This window comes from Coregonus lavaretus, assembly GCF_964263955.1.
Source record: "Coregonus lavaretus genome assembly, chromosome: 1".
In the NCBI taxonomy this organism is placed as follows: Eukaryota; Metazoa; Chordata; class Actinopteri; order Salmoniformes; family Salmonidae; genus Coregonus; species Coregonus lavaretus.
In genome coordinates, this window is record NC_139988.1 from 38,215,958 (window position 1) to 38,235,038 (window position 19,081).

At 42.5% G+C, this 19,081-nt stretch overlaps 1 pseudogene across 1 annotated transcript in view; it reads right to left on the reverse strand.

Moving 5' to 3' along the window:
* The window catches only part of LOC311133141, a 68,838-nt pseudogene that overhangs the window by 35,726 nt on the left and 14,031 nt on the right, over positions 1-19,081 (reverse strand). Inside the window, exons 6-9 of the transcript XR_014615191.1 lie at positions 17,830-17,946; positions 12,870-13,666; positions 11,400-11,544; positions 7,187-7,274 (exon numbers count right to left, since the gene is read on the reverse strand). The product of XR_014615191.1 is annotated as an uncharacterized misc_RNA (transcript). The remainder of the gene's footprint in view (positions 1-7,186; positions 7,275-11,399; positions 11,545-12,869; positions 13,667-17,829; positions 17,947-19,081) is intronic.

Sequence of the window (19,081 nt, forward strand, 5' to 3'; positions counted from 1 at the left end):
GGAGTATTTTTGGTAGATCAATGACAAAAAAATACATTTAAATCTATTTAAACCCCACTTTGTAACCCAACAAATTTGAAAAAAGTTCAAGGTGATGTAGACTTCCTATAGGCACTGTTTGTTCTCAAAGTTTATAGGCTATTATTAAAAAATATATAGGTCCATTATATTTTCTACATAGTTTCTATTTGATTTTAGTCATTTAAGTTTACACTGAAAGCGTTTCTACATCCCCAAAATGTATTTCAGTACCTCCTCCTGTTGAGATAAGCCTATAGAGAGGACTTATAGGATAGACAGACCGTCCCCAGCGTCGATCTTGTAAGCAATGTTTAGACACATGGATGAGGGATGAATGGCAAGGCAATCAGAGGACTATAACAGGAGGAGAATCCATTCTGGAGTAGTTCTGTTTTAACAAAGCCGTTTAGACTAAGGAGCAGTGACAATAGATTAGAGAACGAGAGAGAGAAAGAGAAAGAGAAAGAGCAGGATAAAAGTGAATATGGTAAACTAAATGAAAGATGGATACACACAGAGAGAAAGAGAATCATACATCCTTTATACTTCAAAGTCTAGTGATAACCCGGTAATGAGGCCTCTCATTTGAGGGTAACACATCAAAGTTAATCAATTTTGTGCTTTAATATTATTTTTTATTTTTATACGTTTTAAGATTATTATTCGTTTTTATTCAGTTTAGTTTCAGTTAGTTTTCAGATCTGATTTACTATTTGTTTTTTAAATTTAAGTTTTATAAAAAAATATATATTTTATTTTAGGTTTCTATTTCATTTCAGTTTTAGGGACAGAATGTAGCCTGTGAGTGGGAGGCTAGGAGCCATTTATGTGTTGTGTATTTTTTGTGATGTCCCTTCTTGCCACAATGCATAAGGTGATGGATCAGGTCATAGGTTAGGTTAGGTTTAAAGGCCGATAGCAGTCAAAAACGTGATTTATATATATTTCCACACTAAAATACTGTGAAATTATGAAAAATTATGATAATGCCCTTTTAATGTAAGAGCTGGAATTTCAACCTGTTTTGGTGGGATGGAGTATTAGACTGTCTGGAGTCATCACCAGGCAGTGAATGAGTTAATAGACCAATAGTAAAAAGAGAGTTCCAAACCTGCCAATAACAGATCGTTTTCAGTTTTCCCTTCCCCACTCAAACCACTCCCCGAGAGTCTTAGCGAAATTCTTGCTTCAGAAATTGCACTTTGCTAAGAAGCTATTTTTGTTCCTTTTTGACAATTTTAATTGAAAACAATCACAGTAATGTACTTATTTGTTACCCAGATGCACAAAATAAACAGTAGTAGTGGGTCAATTTACGCAACAACCAGGAGCTTTGAACTGCGAGGCTAAACTTCTCAGCTGTTTTGGTCTGTAGCTACCACGTTGTAGCAGCGTGAAATGCACCGGTGCACATGCGCAGATATTCTGTGTGACTGTGTGAAAGCAAAGTCAGAGAGGAAGAGGCAAAGCGAGAGGATTTACCTCGCCCAAAATCTGTCTGCTTGAGATAAGTGGGGATTTAATGGGTTTTTTTTCACTTTCATTTTGTTCTGCCTGTAGCTTTAGAATTGGTTCCTGTTTTAGTCACGTCTTTGGTCACGTTCGTATTGGTACACATTTTTACATTTTACAGTTAGTGAGTGCATACATTTTCATACTGGCCCCCCGTGGGAAACGAACCCACAACCCTGACATTGCAAGCGCCATGCTCTACCAACTGAGCTACAGGGGATACCTGTCCCCACCAAAAAGTCCCTAATGATTTGTTGACAAATAGTGCCTCCCACTAGCCAGGCATTGGCTGTATGGTGCAGTTGGTGAGAAGCAACTGCAGTGACTTGAAGGCAACTTAATCAAAAACTGCATGACCTTTGATCACATGGTTTTTGTAAAGTTAAAAATGTTTCTGATCAAATGTGCCCAATATATCCTGTACTGCTTGTGGCAATGTAATCTTGTGAGTCTATAAAATATAGAAAGTCAATGGGCGGTTTCGAGCTGATCACTTTTGTGAAGTCGGTGACCATTATTGGTCACCACCTTTCAAAGTGTGTTGCATTATGGGGATAAATATTGGCCAGGGACAAAGTTGTGGAGAAGTATAGATCAGGGTTGGGTTATAAAAAAATATCAGAAACTTTGAACATCCCACAGAGCACCATTAAATCCATTTTTAAATAATTGAAAGAATATGGCACCACAACAAACCTGCCAACAGAGGGCTGCCCACCAAAACTCATGGACCAGGCAAGGAGGGCATTAATCAGAGAGGCAACAAAGAGACCAAAGATAACTCTGAAGGAGCTGCAAAGCTCCACAGCAGAGATTGGAGTATCTGTCCATAGGACCACTTTAAGCCGTACACTCCACAGAGCTGGGCTTTACGGAAGAGTGGACAGAAAAAAGCCATTGCTTAAAGAAAAAAATTAGCAAACACGTTTGGTGTTCGCCAAAAGGAATGTGGAAACTCCCCAAACATATGGAAGAAGGTACTCTGGTCAGATGAGACTAAAATTGAGCTTTTTGGCCATCAAGGAAAACGCTATGTCTGGCGCAAACCCAACTCCTCTCATCACCCAGAGAACACCATCCCCATAGTAAAGCATGGTGGTGGCAGCATCAGGCTGTGGGGATGTTTTTCATTGGCAGGGACTGGGAAACTGGTCAGAATTGAAGGAATAATGGATGGCGCTAAATACAGGGACATTCTTGAGGGAAACCTGTTTCAGTCTTCCAGAGATTTGAGACTTGGACGGAGGTTCACCTTCCAGCAGGACAATGACCCTGAGCATACTGCTAAAGCAACACTCGAGTGGTATAAGGGGAAACATTTAAATGTCTTGGAATGGCCTATTCAAAGCCCAGACCTCAATCCAATTGAGAATCTGTGGTTGTGGGGGTGAATAGTTATGCACGCTCAATTTTTCTGTTTTTTTGTCTTATTTCTTGTTTGTTTCACAATAAAAAAATATTTTGCATCTTCAAAGTGGTAGGCATGCTGTGTAAATCAAATTATACAAACCCCCCAAAAATCCATTTTAATTCCAGGTTGTAAGGCAAAAAATAACAAAATAAAAAGACCATAATTCATGATGGTTTTTATTGTACGTTAGTTTCAGTATACTTGTATTTTTTCAAACAGGTATGTTCATTATTTAATTTCAGTTTAATCAAAAAAAATGTCATGATTAGTTTTAATTTCATTTTACATTTACGTCATATAGCAGATGATCTTATCCAGAGCGACTTACAGTTAGTGAATGCATACATGTTTTTTTCATACTGGCCCCCTGTGGGAAACAAACCCACATCCCTGCCGGCCAAACCCTCCCCTACCTTGGACGATGCTGGACCAATTGTGCGCCGCCCATGGGTCTCCCAGTTGCGGCCGGCTGCAACAGAGCCTGGACACGAACCAGGATCTCTAGTGGCACAGCTAGCACTGCGATGCAGTGCCTTAGACCACTGCACCACTCTGGTTTTTAAGTTTACTATAATAACCTTTTAACACATACAGTGCATTCGGAAAGTATTCAGACCCCTTGATTTTTTCCACATTTTGTTACGTTACAGCCTTATTCTAAAAATGATTATAAATTGTTTTATTTCCTCATCAATCTACACACAATACCCCATAATGACAATGCAGAAACAGGTTTTAATAAATGTTTGCTAAATTATAAAAAATGTAAAACAGAAATATCACACCTACATAAGTATTCAGACCCTTTACTCAGTACTTTGTTGAAGCACCTTTGGCAGTGATAACAGCCTCAAGTCTTCTTGGGTATAACGCTACAAGCTTGGCACACCTGTATTTGGGGAGTTTCTCCCATTCTTCTCTGCAGATCCTCTCAAGCTCTGTCAGGTTGGATGGGGAGCGTCGCTGCACAGCTACTTTCAGGTCTCTCCAGAGATGTTTGATCGGATTCAAGTCCGGGCTCTGGCTGGGCCACTCAAGGACATTCAGAGGCTTGTCCCAAAGCCACTCCTGCGTTGTCTTGGCTGTGTGCTTAGGGTTGTTGTCCTGTTGGAAGGTGAACCTTCGCCCCATTCTTAGGTCCTGAGCGCTCTGGAGAAGGTTTTCATCAAGGATCTCTCCGTACTTTGCTCCATTCACCTTTCCCTCGATCCTGATTAGTCTCCCAGTCCCTGCCGCTGAAAAACATCCCCACAGCATGATGCTGCCACCACCATGCTTCACCGTAGGGATAGTGCCAGGTTTCCTCCAGACGTGACGTTTGGCATTCAGGCCAAAGAGTTCAATCTTGGTTTCATCAGACCAGATAATCTTGTTTCTCATGGTCTGAGAGTCTTTAGGTGCCTTTTGGCAAAGTCCAAGCGGGCTGTCATGTGCCTTTTACTGAGGAGTGGCTTCCGTCTGCTCACTCTACCATAAAGGACTGATTGGTGGCATGCTGCAGAGACAGTTGTCCTTCTGGAAGGTTCTCCCACCTCCACATAGGAACTCTGGAGCTCTCTCATTGTGACCATCGGGTTCTTGGTCACCTCCCTGACCAAGATCCTTCTCCCCCGATTGCTCTGTTTGGCTGGGTGGCCAGCTCTAGGAAGAACCTTGCTGGTTCCAAACTTCTTCCATTTAAGAATGATGGAGTCCACTGTGTTCTTGGGGACCTTCAATGCTGCAGAAATGTTTTGGTACCCTTCCCCAGATCTGTGCCTCGACACAATCCTATCTCGGAACTCTACAGACAATTCCTTCGACCTCATGGATTGATTTTTGCTCTGATTTGAACTGTCAACTGTGGGACCTTATATAGACAGGTGTGTGCCATTCCAAATCATGTCCAATCAATTGAATTTACCACAGGTGGACTCCAATCAAGTTGTAGAAACATCTCAAGGATGATCAATGGAAACAGGATGCACCTGAGCTCAATTTCGAGTCTCATAGCAAAGTGTCTGAATACTTATGTAAATAAGGTATTTTAGTTTTAGTTTTTTTTGCTAAAATTTCAAAAAACCAATTTTCACTTTGTCATGATGGGGTATTGTGTGTAGAGAATAAAACAAATATTTAATCAATTTTAGAATTAGGCTGTAACGTAATAAAATGTGGAAAAAGTCAAGGGGTCTGAATACTTTCCGAAGGCACTGTAGGTCCTGGATGGGCTGTACTCACTACCCTCTGTAGCGCCTTACGGTCGGATGCCGATCAGTTGCCATACATGGCGGTGGTGCAACAGGTCAGGATGCTCTCGATGGTGCAGCTGTATAACTTTTTGAGGATCTGGGGACCCATGCCAAATCTTTTCAGTCTCCTGAGGGGGAAAAAGCGTTGTCGTGCCCTCTTCATTACTTTCTTGGTGTGTTTGGACCATGAGAGTTTGTTGGTGATGTGGACACCAAGGAACTTGAAACTCTCTACCCGTTCCACTACAGCTCCGCCGATGTGAATGGGGGCGTGTTCTGCCCTCCTTTTCCTGTATTCCATAATCATCTCCTTTTCCTGCTCACGTTGAGGGAGAGGTTGTTGTCCTGGCACCACAAAATGCCAGGTCTCTGACCTCCTCCCTATAGGCTGTATCATCGTTGTTGGTGATCAGGCCTACCACCGTTGTGTCGTCAGCAAACTTAATGATGGTGTTGGAGTCGTGCTTGGCCACGCAGTCGTAGGTGAACAGGGAGTACAGGAGGGGACTGAGCACGCACCCCTGAGGGGCCCCCGTGTTGAGGATCAGCGTGGCAGATGTGTTGTTGCATACCCTTACCAACTGGGTGCGGCCCGTCAGGAAGTCCAGGATTCAGTTGCAGAGGGAGGTGTTTAGTCCTAGGGTCCTTAGCTTAGTGATGAGCTTTGTGGGCACTACGGTGTTGAACGCTGAGCTGTAGTCAATGAACAGCATTCTCACATTGGTGTTCCTTTTGTCCAGGTGGGAAAGGGCAGTGTGGAGTGGGATTGAGATTGCGTCATCTGTGGATCTGTTGGGGCGGTATGCAAATTGGAGTTGGTCTAGGGTTTCTGGGATGATGGTGTTGATGTGTACTCCTGAGTGGCACAGTGGTCTAAGGCACTGCATCGCAGTGCTAACTGTGCCACTAGAGATCCTGGTTTGAATCCAGGCTCTGTCGCAGCCGGCCGCGACCGGGAGACTCATGGGCGGCGCACAATTGGCCCAGCGTCGTCCAGGGTAGGGGAGGGAATGGCCGGCAGGGATGTAGCTCAGTTGATAGAGCATGGCGTTTGCAACGCCAGGGTTGTGGGTGTGATTCCCATGGGGGACCAGTATAAAAAAATATGTATTCACTAACTGTAAGTCGCTCTGGATAAGAGCGTCTGCTAAATGACTAAAATGTAATGTAAAATGTGTGCCATGACCAGCCTTTCAAAGCACTTCATGGCTACTGACTTGAGTGCTACGGGGCAGTAGTCATTTAGGCAGGTTACCTTCGCTTTCTTGGCCACAGGAACTATGGTGGTCTGCTTGAAACATGTTAGTATTACAGACTCGGTCAGGGAGAGGTAGAAAATGTAAATGTAGACACTTGCCAGTTGGTCCGCGCTTGCTCTGAGTACACGTCTTGGTAATATGTCTGGCCCCGCGTCCTTGTGAATGTTGACCTGTTTAAAGGTCTTGCTCACATTGATTATGGAGAGCGTGATCACACAGTCGTCCAGAACAGCTGGTGCTCTCATGCATGCTTAAGTGTTGCTTGCCTCGAAGTGAGCATAAAAGGCATTTATCGCGTCACTGGACAGCTCGCAGCTGGGTTTCCCTTTGTAGTCTGTAATAGTTTGCACTTATTGATGAACCCGGTGACTGAGGTGGTATACTCATCAATACCATTGGAAACAGGATGCACCTGAGCTCAGTTTCGAGTCTCATAGCAAAGGGTCTGAATACTTTTGCTAACATTTCTAAAAAGCTGTGTTCGCTTTGTCATTATGAGGTATTGTGTGTAGATTGATGAAGAAAAATGTGTATTTAATCCATGTTAGAGTAAGGGTGTAACGTAACAAAATGTGGAAAAAGTCAAGGAGTCTGAATACTTTCCGAATGCACTGTATGAATCAAAAGTCTAGAGAGTTCAATGCTTTGTCCGAGGAACATGAATTGAGGAAACGACCTGGGCAAAACTGGTTGCAATGACGTCATTATGCTATGTTGAGTGAGGTGGGTTGAGGTGGAGCATCACCACTCACCATTCTGGATGTCCTTCATGTCCAAGTGGATGCTAGACATGAGGATCCCCACGTTCTGAGATCGCTTGGTGTTCAACAGCTTCACCAGCTGAGAGAGAGCGAGTGCGAGAGAGAGCGCAAGAGAGAGAGAGAGAGAGCGAGAGAGAGAGAGAGATGGGAAGAGATCGAGAGAGGGGAAGAGAGCGAGAGATGGTAAGAGAGCGAGAGATGGGAAGAGAGCGAGAGAGAGAGAAAGAAAGATAGAGAGAGAGAGAGAACAGTGAAGGGAAAGAGGATCAAGTCCAAAACAGGTCGAAACTGAACCTCAATCTCCCTTTATCTTTTCCTTTTATGGGAAATGAACTGTTGCCACTTCTCCCACAAACATTATGCAAATTTATAAACTACAGTTTTCCCTTCTAGATCAGTTCTCCACATACATCATATTTTCGATGAGGGGATCTAGAATTTGTAGATCTTAGAGACATCTCGACTTATTTATCACTTGAACCTGTCACGCTGATAATGCAGTTCATATGGAGATAAGTAGGAAAGCATTTTCAAATATGGCCCACTAAATATACCGTAGTATACGTTCATTGTGCTCTTTTCTCTGTGATTATATGTTTATCAAACCACAAAAGGCATTACACAAACCACAAAAGGCATTAAAGGCTGTGTATCAATGGCAAGACGCCACTATTTAAAAGTCAAATGTCACAACAACAATGTGAGAATAGATTGGCAGATCACAAATATATTTAGTTAACTGCTTAAGATTGTGGAGTCAAAAAATATTGTTTATCTTGTACAATAATTATCCATCACCAATCTCTTTTATATTGTGCCAAGTAAATCATGCATACATTTACAACTGCTGATGAAGTTTAAATATATATTGTAATATATATTGATAAACCAACAGCCATGGACAGTATCATGTACATATGTTCTATCATCATTTGACCAGTTTATTACAACATGAAAATAATCCTGCAGCAACAGGACATGTGTCACGATCGTCGGATATAGAGGACCAAGGCGCAGCGTGGAAGGTGAACATACTTATTTATTAAATGATACACGAACAAAACAACAAATCGATACGTGACGTCCACAGGTGCAAACCACAAACCAACACGGAACAAGATCCCACAAACACTGTGGGAAAACCACCTGACTAAATATGGTTCCCAATCAGAGACAACCAGCAACAGCTGATACTCGTTGCCTCTGATTGAGAACCACTCCGGCCAACATAGATATACAAAACTAGACTAGACACAACGAGCACAAAACATAAACTCTACACACCCTGGCTCAACTTAAAAGAGTCCCTAGAGCCAGGGCGTGACAACATGTGCATCTGATTTAATATGTGGATTATAATTAATTGACATTTCTGTAGGGTTGATACATTTTTAGTTAGGGCAAATCAAGTCTTACATTTTAAAGTGGAAATTACAAACTTTTGAAGCCTTTATAACCTAGAATACACTACAAGTTAGCATTTCCTGCTATGCAGGACAATTGTCTGCGACAACAGAGTGATTAAATTAAGATAGTACACCTGTATGGTTTACAGTAGACTCTCTCTGTGACCACAGTCAGGCTGAGTATGCAGAGTGGCTGCTGGGTATTAAGGTGGAGATAAAAAATTATAATAATAGAACGTGGAGTCAGTTACATCACTGAACTGCTGCCTCTGCCTCCTGCCATAGCCAAAACAGAGACAGTCTATCACGTCTACATATCTAGCTAAATGGTTTCCAAACACACTGTAGACATAATATAATTTAATTTCAATGCTAAAAGACACACAGCTATTATGGGTGCATAATGGTGGTACTACACAGCAGTATAATATTGTCTGTTCATAGTGAAGATCATTATAGCACATTGTATATCATTTTTACAGGATATACAGAATAATTCTTCTCCTGCAGTATATCATAACAATTCTATCATAAACTGTTTTATTAATTTACAGTAAATGATCCATTAAAAAAAATATAAATAATTTCCGTTTTCATACATACCACATGCAGAATTTGAATCTCCGATTTTAAAAGATCTTTAATTTACGTCAACCATCCCTTTATATTTTATTTGTTTCTTTCCTATGTCATGAGTCAATCATTCCAATAATACGGTGTTTTCAACGTTGGCCAACACGGATTTCTAGAAACCCACAAACCTCTGCATCACATACCAGAGGGCAAATTTGGTCTCCATTAGACCATAAAAGAGAATAAATTACATGAGAAGATATACTGTAAGAGACATGTCTAGCACTTTCGATGTAATGCATACAAATTGCTTTACAAATGTTATTACATTATTACCATAAAAGTTATTGTTCATATCCAAGTGACAAATGTTGTTTGGTCGGTTGGTTGATTGAATCCAGACATACACTACATGACCAAAAGTATGTGGACACCTGCTCGTCGAACATCTCATTCCAAAATCATGGGCATTAATATGGAGTTGGTCCCCTCTTTTCTGCTATAACTAGATGTTAGAACATTGCTTGCTTCCATTCAGCCATGAGAGCATTAGTGAGGTCGGGCGCTGATGTTTGGCGATTAGGTCTGGCTTGCAGTCAGTGTTCCAATTAATTACAAAGGTGTTCGATGGGGTTAAGGTCAGGGCTCTGTGCAGGCCAGTCAAGTTCTTCCACAACGATCTCGACAAACCATTTCTGTATGGACTTCGCTTTGTGCAAGGGGGCATTGTCATGCTGAAACAGGAAAGGGCCTTCCCCAAACTGTTGGCACAAAGATGGAAGCACAGAATCGTCTAGAATGTCATTGTATGCTGTAGTGTTAAGATTTCCATTCACTGGAACTAAGGGGCCTAGCCCGAACCATGAAAAACAGCCCCAGACCATTATTCCTCCTCCACCAAACATTACAGTTGGCACTATGCATTCGGGCAGGTAGCGCTATCCTGGCTTCCGCCAAACTCAGATTCGTCCATCGGACAGCCAGATGGTGAAGCGTGATTCATCACTCCAGAGAACGCGTTTCCACTGCTCCAGAGTACTATGACGGTGAGCTTTACACCACTCCAGCCGACGTTTGGCATTGCGCATGGTCATCTTAGGCTTGTGTGCGGCCGTTCGGCCATGGAAACCCATTTCATGAAGCTCCAGATGAACAGTTCTTATGCTGACGTTGCTTCCAGAGGCAGTTTGGAACTCAATAGTGAGTGTTGCAACAGAGGACAGAAGATTGTAACGCGCTACGCACTTCAGCACTCGGCGGTCCCGTTCTGTGAGCTTGTGTGGCTTACTACTTCGCATTGTTGCTCCTAGACATTCCACTTCACAATAACACCACTTACAGTTGACCGGGGCAGCTCTAGCAGGGCAAAAAAAAATCAGAACTGACTTGTTGGAAAGGTGGCATCCTATGACGGTGCCACGTTGAAAGTCACTGACCTCTTCAGTAAAGCCATTCTACTGCCAATGTTTGTCTATGGAGATTGCATGGCTGTGTGTTCAATTTTATACACCTGTCAGGAACGGGTGTGGCTGAAATAGCCGAATCTACTAATTTGAAGGGGTGTCCACATACTATTGTATATATAGTGTATGTTCTTCACTGCAGCTCTGACTGAGAGAGAGTATGAAAAGTGAATCAGCCTGGGGTTCTGCTCTTCATCAATCATCAAATTTGTCTGTACTGAATACACAGAGGTAGTCCCTCTCACACTAGCGGAAAGAGCACACACAAGGCTCTGTCCCAATACTCTACTAAACCCTATTTTATATCTTCCCTTCCCCTGTGACCACTTAGAGCTGAAGTGCCTGGCTAGTGCTCTACCATGGTATTTCAATCTATCAAATCCTTTTAGATCAGTGGCTGACAGAAAAGGACAGTAGAAACTTAGGAAGGGAAGCTATGTAAGACTATTGGGTCAGAGCCACAGAGCAGCAGTCTGGTCTGCCACAGTGTCTCCCAGTCATCGGTGTGGGTTTATTCACGACACGCCACTCACTGGCTCTGCGCCTCACTGGGCCTGGAAGCCAGGGGGAGCCAGGGGGAGCCAGACCTCACATCACATAATCACTGTCTGGCTACAGTACATCACTTCCTCATGTCATTCCCAGGCAAGTGATTAGAGTGACGGAGAGAAGACAGCAAGAGACAGAGACAGGGATGGGACCAAAGACAGGCAAGGGCAGACAGACAGACAAACGCACGCACGCATACACAATGTACAGTACCTGTTTGGCCTTGGGCTTGGTGATGGTGTCTGATATTGGCTTCTTCTTCTCCTTCACAGCACTTTTGGAGAACAACTCGACAAACTCATAAAAATCCACTGATGGCTCCTCGATCTTCTCCCAAACCAGAGAACCACTCACATCCCTCAAGTAGAAGACAGAAAGATCTGTATTACATCTCTATCATTGGATCTTTATCCTGTTGATGTAATACATTCTTAGAAAAAATGTGCTATCTAGAACCTAAAAGGTTTCTTCGGCTGTCCCCATAGGACAACCCTTTGAAGAACCCTGTTTGGTTCCAGGTAGAACACTTTTGGTTCCAGGTTGAACCCTTTTGGGTTCCATATAAAACCCTTTCCACAGAGGGTTCTACCTGGAACCAAAATGTGTTCTCCAATGGGGACAGCTGAATAATCATTTTGGAACCCTTTTTTCTAAGAGTGTACCTCAAACTTACAATTCAAAGTGTCTGGCATGTTGTGCTTTACCGAGCCCCAGAATGCAGAGAGAATTACTACAGTACCTCTTCAGACAACTACTGTACAGTACATTACATTTCTAATAACTTCATATAACCCACCACTGTGTCCACTGGTTATTATAAGGTGGACTTATTTTCTGACATGTCACAGTACTGCAGTATTATAGCATGACTTCTTTATGTGTGGAGTCGGACCAAGTACATCAGTACCAAAGCACATCACAACACCTGTTTCAACTCAAACAACATCTCAACGCACTCCTTTCCCACATCTTTCTCAAATTTTACACTGGGTTCCCATCTCTATAATATGGCTGATCTTTATCTTCAGTAGAAAACCCATTCTAGAGTTTGGTTAGGAAAGCCTCCATAAATGTCAATGATCCATCTCTATCTTTTGCATACGTTCTCATTCATGCGTTATGTTAATGGTTATATCATATAGCTAACTAGGAAGCTATGGATAAACATATACTGTACACTGGGTGTACAAACATTAAGAACACCTTCTCTTTCCATGACCAGGTGAATCTAGGTGAAAGCTATTATCCCTTATTGATGTCACTTGTTAAATCCACTTCAATCAGTGTAGATGAAGGGGAGGAGAAGGTTAAAGAAGGATTTTTAAGCCTTGAGACAATTGAGACATGGATTGTGTATCTGTGCCATTCAGAGGGTGAAAGGGAAAGACAAATGATTTAAGTGCCTTTGAACGGGCTATGGTAGTAGGTGCCAGGCGCACTGGTTTGTGTCAAGAACTGCAAAGTTGCTGGGTTTTTGACGCTCAACAGTTTCCCGTGTGTATCAAGAATGGCCCACCACCCAAAGGACATCCAATCCACTAGACACAACTGTGGGAAGCATTGGAGTCAACATGAGCAAGCATCCCTGTGGAATGCCATTCCCCGAATAATTGAGATTATTCTGAAGGCAAATGTAATGTTTGTATATGTACAGTAATTGGACTAAAGTGGACTGCTAATTACTTTTTAGCATGCAGCTGGATCCTGGTCCAGTAGAGAGGCTTCATGGGCTTGGGGGGCTCGGTGGGTGCCTTCTGGGGGCCAGCAACCTGGGCCATGGAGGCCATGAAACCACCGGGAGGGGGAGGAGGGCCAAAGCCTGGGGTAGAAGGAGGTCCACTGCCGGGGGGTGGGGGCGGAGGAGGGGGGCCCATACCTGGTGGAGGGGGTGGGGGTGGAGGTCCAAAGCTTGGCAGGGGAGGGGGTGGAGGTGGGGGACAAGGTCCACCCATACCTGGTAAAGGAGGAGGAGGGGGTGGAGGAGTAGGAGGACCAGCCCCACCAGGGAGAGGGGGTGGGGGTGGAGGTGGTGGGGCCCCTCCAGAGAGCTGAGGTAGAGGAGGAGGAGGAGGAGGAGGAGGAGGATGAGCTGGAGGAGGGGATACACCTGGGGTGGGAGGAGGTGGGGGCTGGGTACCACTCTGCTGCTGCTGTTGGCAGGTACAGACAAAGCCAGGGTTGGGGAGGGAGGAGGAGGAGATTGGTGGGACAGAGGCTGAGGAGGGGATTGACCCTCCCTTGAAAGGCACTTCAAATCTAAAGCCCTCCTTCACAGGTGATGTCTGTACGGAAATCTCCATCCTCTTCTTCCATGTGTGGTTGACACCCCCCAAGGCCACAGTATTGTCCCTATCCCCACTCTCCTTAGAGTGGAATGCCATCTCCAGAGATGCATGCTGGATTTCCAGTGCTGCAATCTTTATCCTCAAGTCATTGATGGTCTGCTCCAGCCCTGGAATATCACTGCCATTATCCTTTTGTCACAGATTCCCTGACTTTGACGAATTCTGTCAGGAAAAAAGAATTTCAGACCCACTCTTCAAGCAGCAGCAATAAAAAATACAAAACATTGTACATATTAATATAACATAAAGTGATGTTTCGAAGCCCTTCTTGAAGGATGTAAACAGTCAAGCAGGATTACATTAACACTTTTCAAGGAATGTGCGTTCTAGTCCTAGTATACCACATGCTTACAAAAAAATATATATTTTGAATAATTTCTCAGAGTTAAAACCTAGTGGATGTGACATGCCACACCCTGAGTGAAAAGGATAAACACACACAACTGGGCGCGTTTGGTTGCAGGGTTATGGACCATGGTAAGTTGAGAGTAAGGTCAGGGTCAGGGAAGGCCACATGTCTAGACTCCAGGCTTGTAGTTCATGGGTAGATAGAACAGAGATGGGGAGACTCTTCGAAGATTTAACCCACGAGACGATCAAAGTCTCAATGAGCTTCAAAGAGGCAATGTGAAGAGCGCAGAGCCCAGAGTTAGATTAACATATTCCAGCCATGTCTATAGTTACTCTACAGTTTGTGTTGAGTTTACAGTTCAAGTATTTTTAAGTGAAGTTCAGGAGACCATTACAAGCTAAAAAGCTCAGCAGGATATGAAGAATTTACCTTCTTCTGACAATGACCTACAGTGGGTATCATAAGTACCCCCTTGGATTTCTTCACATTTTATTGTGTTACTAAGTGGGATTAAAATGGATTTATTTGTCTTTTTTTTTGTCAAAGGTCTACACAATATACTATGTAATGTCAAAGTGAAAACAAATCTAAAAAATGGAACACTAATATCGGTTGATTAGATAGTCGTATTCTTTCCAAATTCTTTAAGCTCTGTCAATGTGTTGGGGTTCATGGCTAGACAGCAATTTTCAAGTCTGGCAATAGATTTTCAAGCAGATTGAAGTCAAAATGGTAACTTGGCCACTAAGGAACATTCACTGTCTTCTTTGTAAGCAACTCCAGTGTAGATTTGTCCTTGTGTTGTAGGTTATTGTCCTGCTGAAAGGTGAATTCCTCTCCCAGTGTCTGGTGTAAAGCAGACTGAAGCAGGTTTTCCTCTAGGATTTTGCCTGTGCTTAACTCCATCCCATTTCTTTTTATCCTGAAAAACTCCTCAGTCTTTGCCAATGTCAAGTATACCTATAACACGATGCAGCCACCACCATGCTTGGAAATAAGGAGGTGATGTGTTGTGTTGGATTGCCCCAAACATAAGGCTTTGCATTTAGGACATAAACTGTATTCTTTTGCAGTGTTTTCTTGCAGTATAACTTTAGTGCCTATTTTTATTTTGTATATTTGTATTATTCTTTTCACTCTGTCATTTCGGTCATTATTGTGGAGTAACTAAAATGTTGTTGATCCATTCTCAGTTTTCCCCCATCACAGCCATTGAACTCTGTCACAATGGCCTCATGGTGACATCCCTGATCAGTTTCCTTCCTGTCCTGCAGCTCAGTTCACAAGGACGACTGTATCTTTGTTGTGTCTGGGTGGTTTAATATATCATCCATAGCATAATTTCTAACTTGACCGTGTACAGTGCATTCGGAACGTATTCAGACCCCTTGACATCTTCCACATTTTGTTACGTTAAAGCCTTATTCTAAAATGGATAACATTGTTTTTCCCCCTCATCAATCCACACACAACACCCCATCATAACAAAGCAAAAACTGGTTTTTAGAAATGGTATCAAATTTATTATGAATAAAAAATGGAAATATCACATTTACATACGTTTTCAGATGATTTACTCAGTACTTTGTTGAAGCACCTTTGGCAGCGATTACAGCCTCAAGTCTTCTTGGGTATAACGCTACAAGCTTGGCACACCTGTATTTGGGGAGTTTCTCCCATTCTTCTCTGCAGATCCTGTCAAGCTCTGTCAGGTTGGATGGGGAGCGTTGCTGCACAGCTATTTTCAGGTCTCTCCAGAGATGTTAGATTGGGTTCAAGTCCGGGCTCTGGCTGGGCCACTCAAGGACATTCAGAGACTTGTCCTGAAGCCACTCCTGCGTTGTCTTGGCTGTGTGCTTAGGGTTGTTGACCTGTTGGAAGGTGAACCTTCACCCCAGTCTGAGGTCCTGAGCGCTCTGGAGCAGGTTTTCATCAAGAATCTCTCTGTACTTTGCTCTGTTCATCTTTCTCTCAGTCCTGACTAGTCTCCCAGACCCTGCCGCTGAAGAACATCCCCATAGCATGATGCTGCCACCACCATGCTTCACAGTAGGGATGGTGCCAGGTTTTCTACAGACGTGGCGCTTGGCATTCAGGCCAAAGAGTTCAATCTTTGTTTCATCAGACCAGAGAATCTTGTTTCTCATGGTCTGAGAGTCTTTAGGTGCCTTTTGGCAAAGTCCAAGCGAGCTGTCATGTGCCTTTTACTGAGGAGTGGCTTCCGTCTGCTCACTCTACCATAAAGGACTGATTGGTGGCGTGCTGATTGGTGGCAGAGACGGTTGTACTTCTGGAAGGTTCTCCCATCTCCACAGAGGAACTATGGAGTGCTATCAGTGTGACCATCGGGTTCTTGGTCACCTCCCTGACCAAGGCCCTTCTCCCCTGATTGCTCAGTTTGGCCGGGAGGCCAGCTCAAGGAAGAGTCTTGGTGATTCCATACTTCTTCCATTTAAGAATGATGGAGGCCAATGTGTTCTTGGGGACCTTCAATGCTGCAGACATTTTTTTGTACCCTTCCCCAGATCTGTGCCTCGACACAATCCTGTCTCGGAGCTCTACGGACAATTCCTTCGACCTCATGGCTTGGTTGTTGCTCTGACATGCACTGTCAACTGTGGGACCTTATATAGACAGGTGTGTGCCTTTCCAAATCATGTCCAATCAATTGAATTTACCACAGGTGGACTCCAATGAAGTTGTAGAAACATCTCAAGGATGATCGATGGAAAAAGGATGCACCTGATCTCAATTTCGAGTCTCATGGTATTTCCTGTTTTTTTTTAAATAAATTTGCAAAAATGTATAAAAGCCTGTTTTTGTTTTATAATTATGGAGTATTGTGTGTAGATTGATGAGGAATCTTTTTTATTTAATATATTTTAGAATAAGGCTATAACTTAACAAAATGTGGAAAAAAGTCAAGGGGTCTGAATACTTTCCGAAGGCCCTGTATTTTAAAGAGATATTCAATGTCTGATTTGTTATTATTACCCATCTACCAATCACTGCCCTTCTTTATGAGGCTTTCAAAAATCTCCCTGTACTTTGTAGTTGAATCTGTGCTTGAAATTCAATACTTGACTGAGGGACCTTACAGATGTTGTACATATGTGGGACAGAGGAAGGGGTTGTCATTGAAAAATCATGTCAATTCCTATTATTTCACACAGAGTGAGTCCATGTAACTTATTATGTGATTTGTTAAGATACATTTTACTCCTGTACTAATTTAGGCTTGCCTAAAAAAAGGGGGTGAATACTTATGCAACAACAATATTTTAGTAATTTAATTTGTATTAATTTGTAAACATTTGTAGAATTTTCTTTTTACTTTGACATTATGGAGTATTTTGTGTAGAACAATAACAAAAAACAACAATAATTAAATCCATATCAATCCCATTTTGTAATTCAACAAAAATGTGAAAAGATCCAAGGGGGGTGAATATGTTTGATACCTGTATAGTTACTATAGGATAAGCCTGACCTCTGTTGGAAGAATGGTAGTAACATCTACATGCTCTGTCAATATACAAAATATAACCACAAGAGGACAGTATTGTATCAAAACCTGTCTGGGCCTGGGTATTCATTCACTTACATTTTTACATTTTAGTCATTTAGCAGACGCTCTTATTCAGAGCGACTTACAGTTAGTGAGTGCATACATTTTTCATACTGGCCCCCCGTGGGAATCGAACCCACAACCCTGGCGTTGCAAGCGCCATGCTCTACCAACTGAGCTACAGGAGGCCTGTACAGTTACAGTTGTAAGAGCAAATAAAAGACCACAAAGATCTGTTATCCTCCTGAGGCACTCACAGTAATTTTCCATTCGGTTGAAAGTGGCGCAACATTTTCAATGTCACACTGTTTGAACAAATGTTCTTCTCTGTAGCTCTGCTTGTGGTGGTACACTACATAAACAGAGTTGATAACATACCCGAGCTGGCTGTGGAGGGGGCCACAGGACCTGGATGTGGCCTGGGGTATGCCCTTCATGGGACTCCCAGATGTGGGAGGGCAGGCCGAAGGTAGCCCAGGTATACAGCTGGTCGTCCTGGGGGAGAGAAGGCAATGAACATGCATTTTTCAGTATGTACTTTTAGATCTACATTTTATTCACAGTAACACAGTACCATATAGTAACACCATATAATAACCAGGTGAATACTACAAGCGATCATAACTGGAACATTTTACATATATCATTTTACTTACAGAACCAGTCAAAAGTATGGACACAACACAATTCCGTTCCTGTGGCGGTCCTCATGAGAGCCAGTTTCATCATAGCGCTTGACGGGTTTTGCGACTGCACTTGAAGAAACTTTCAAAGTTCTTGAAATGTTCCGTATTGACTGACCTTCATGTCTTAAAGTAATGATGGACTGTCGTTTCTCTTTGCTTATTTGAGCTGTTCTTGCCATAATATGGACTTTGTCTTTTACCAAATAGGGCTATCTTCTGTATACCCCCACTATCTTGTCACAACACAACTGATTGGCTCAAACACATAAAGAAGGAAAGAAATTCCACAAATTAACTTTTAAGAAGGCACACCTGTTAATTGAAATGCATTCCAGTTGACTACCTCATGAAGCTGGTTGAGAGAATACCAAGAGTGTGCATAGATGTTATCAAGGCAAAGGGTGGCTATTTGAAGAATCTAAAATATATTTTGATTTGTTTAACACTTTTTTGTTTACTACATTATTCAATATGTGGTATTTCATAGTTATGATGTCTTCACTATTATTCTACAATGTAGAAAATAGTAAAAATAAAGAAAAACCCTCAAATGAGTAGGTGTGACCAAACTTTTGACTGGTAGTGTACATCATTTAAATTGATTTGGTTTAATTATTCACACAAATAAAGAAAAATAGGCGAGAACAGCACAGCGCACAGACAAAAGGGCAGATATCTATTTAACGTACAGTCATTACCTGACAGACAAACAGGAAATCCATTCATATTTAATCACTTTTTACTTATCTTCAAGGAATACATCAATAAAGCAACCCAGACAACCTATGTCTGTTGATTCCAGTTCAGATGACATCCACCAACAATGCCAAATAGAGAGGGCTTTCACTTTACGATTTGAACCAATTCAAATGTCTACTTTTCAAAAGTGAGGTAAGGTACTGTGCTTGCTAAGCACAATACTACCTATTGTAGAATGGAACCTG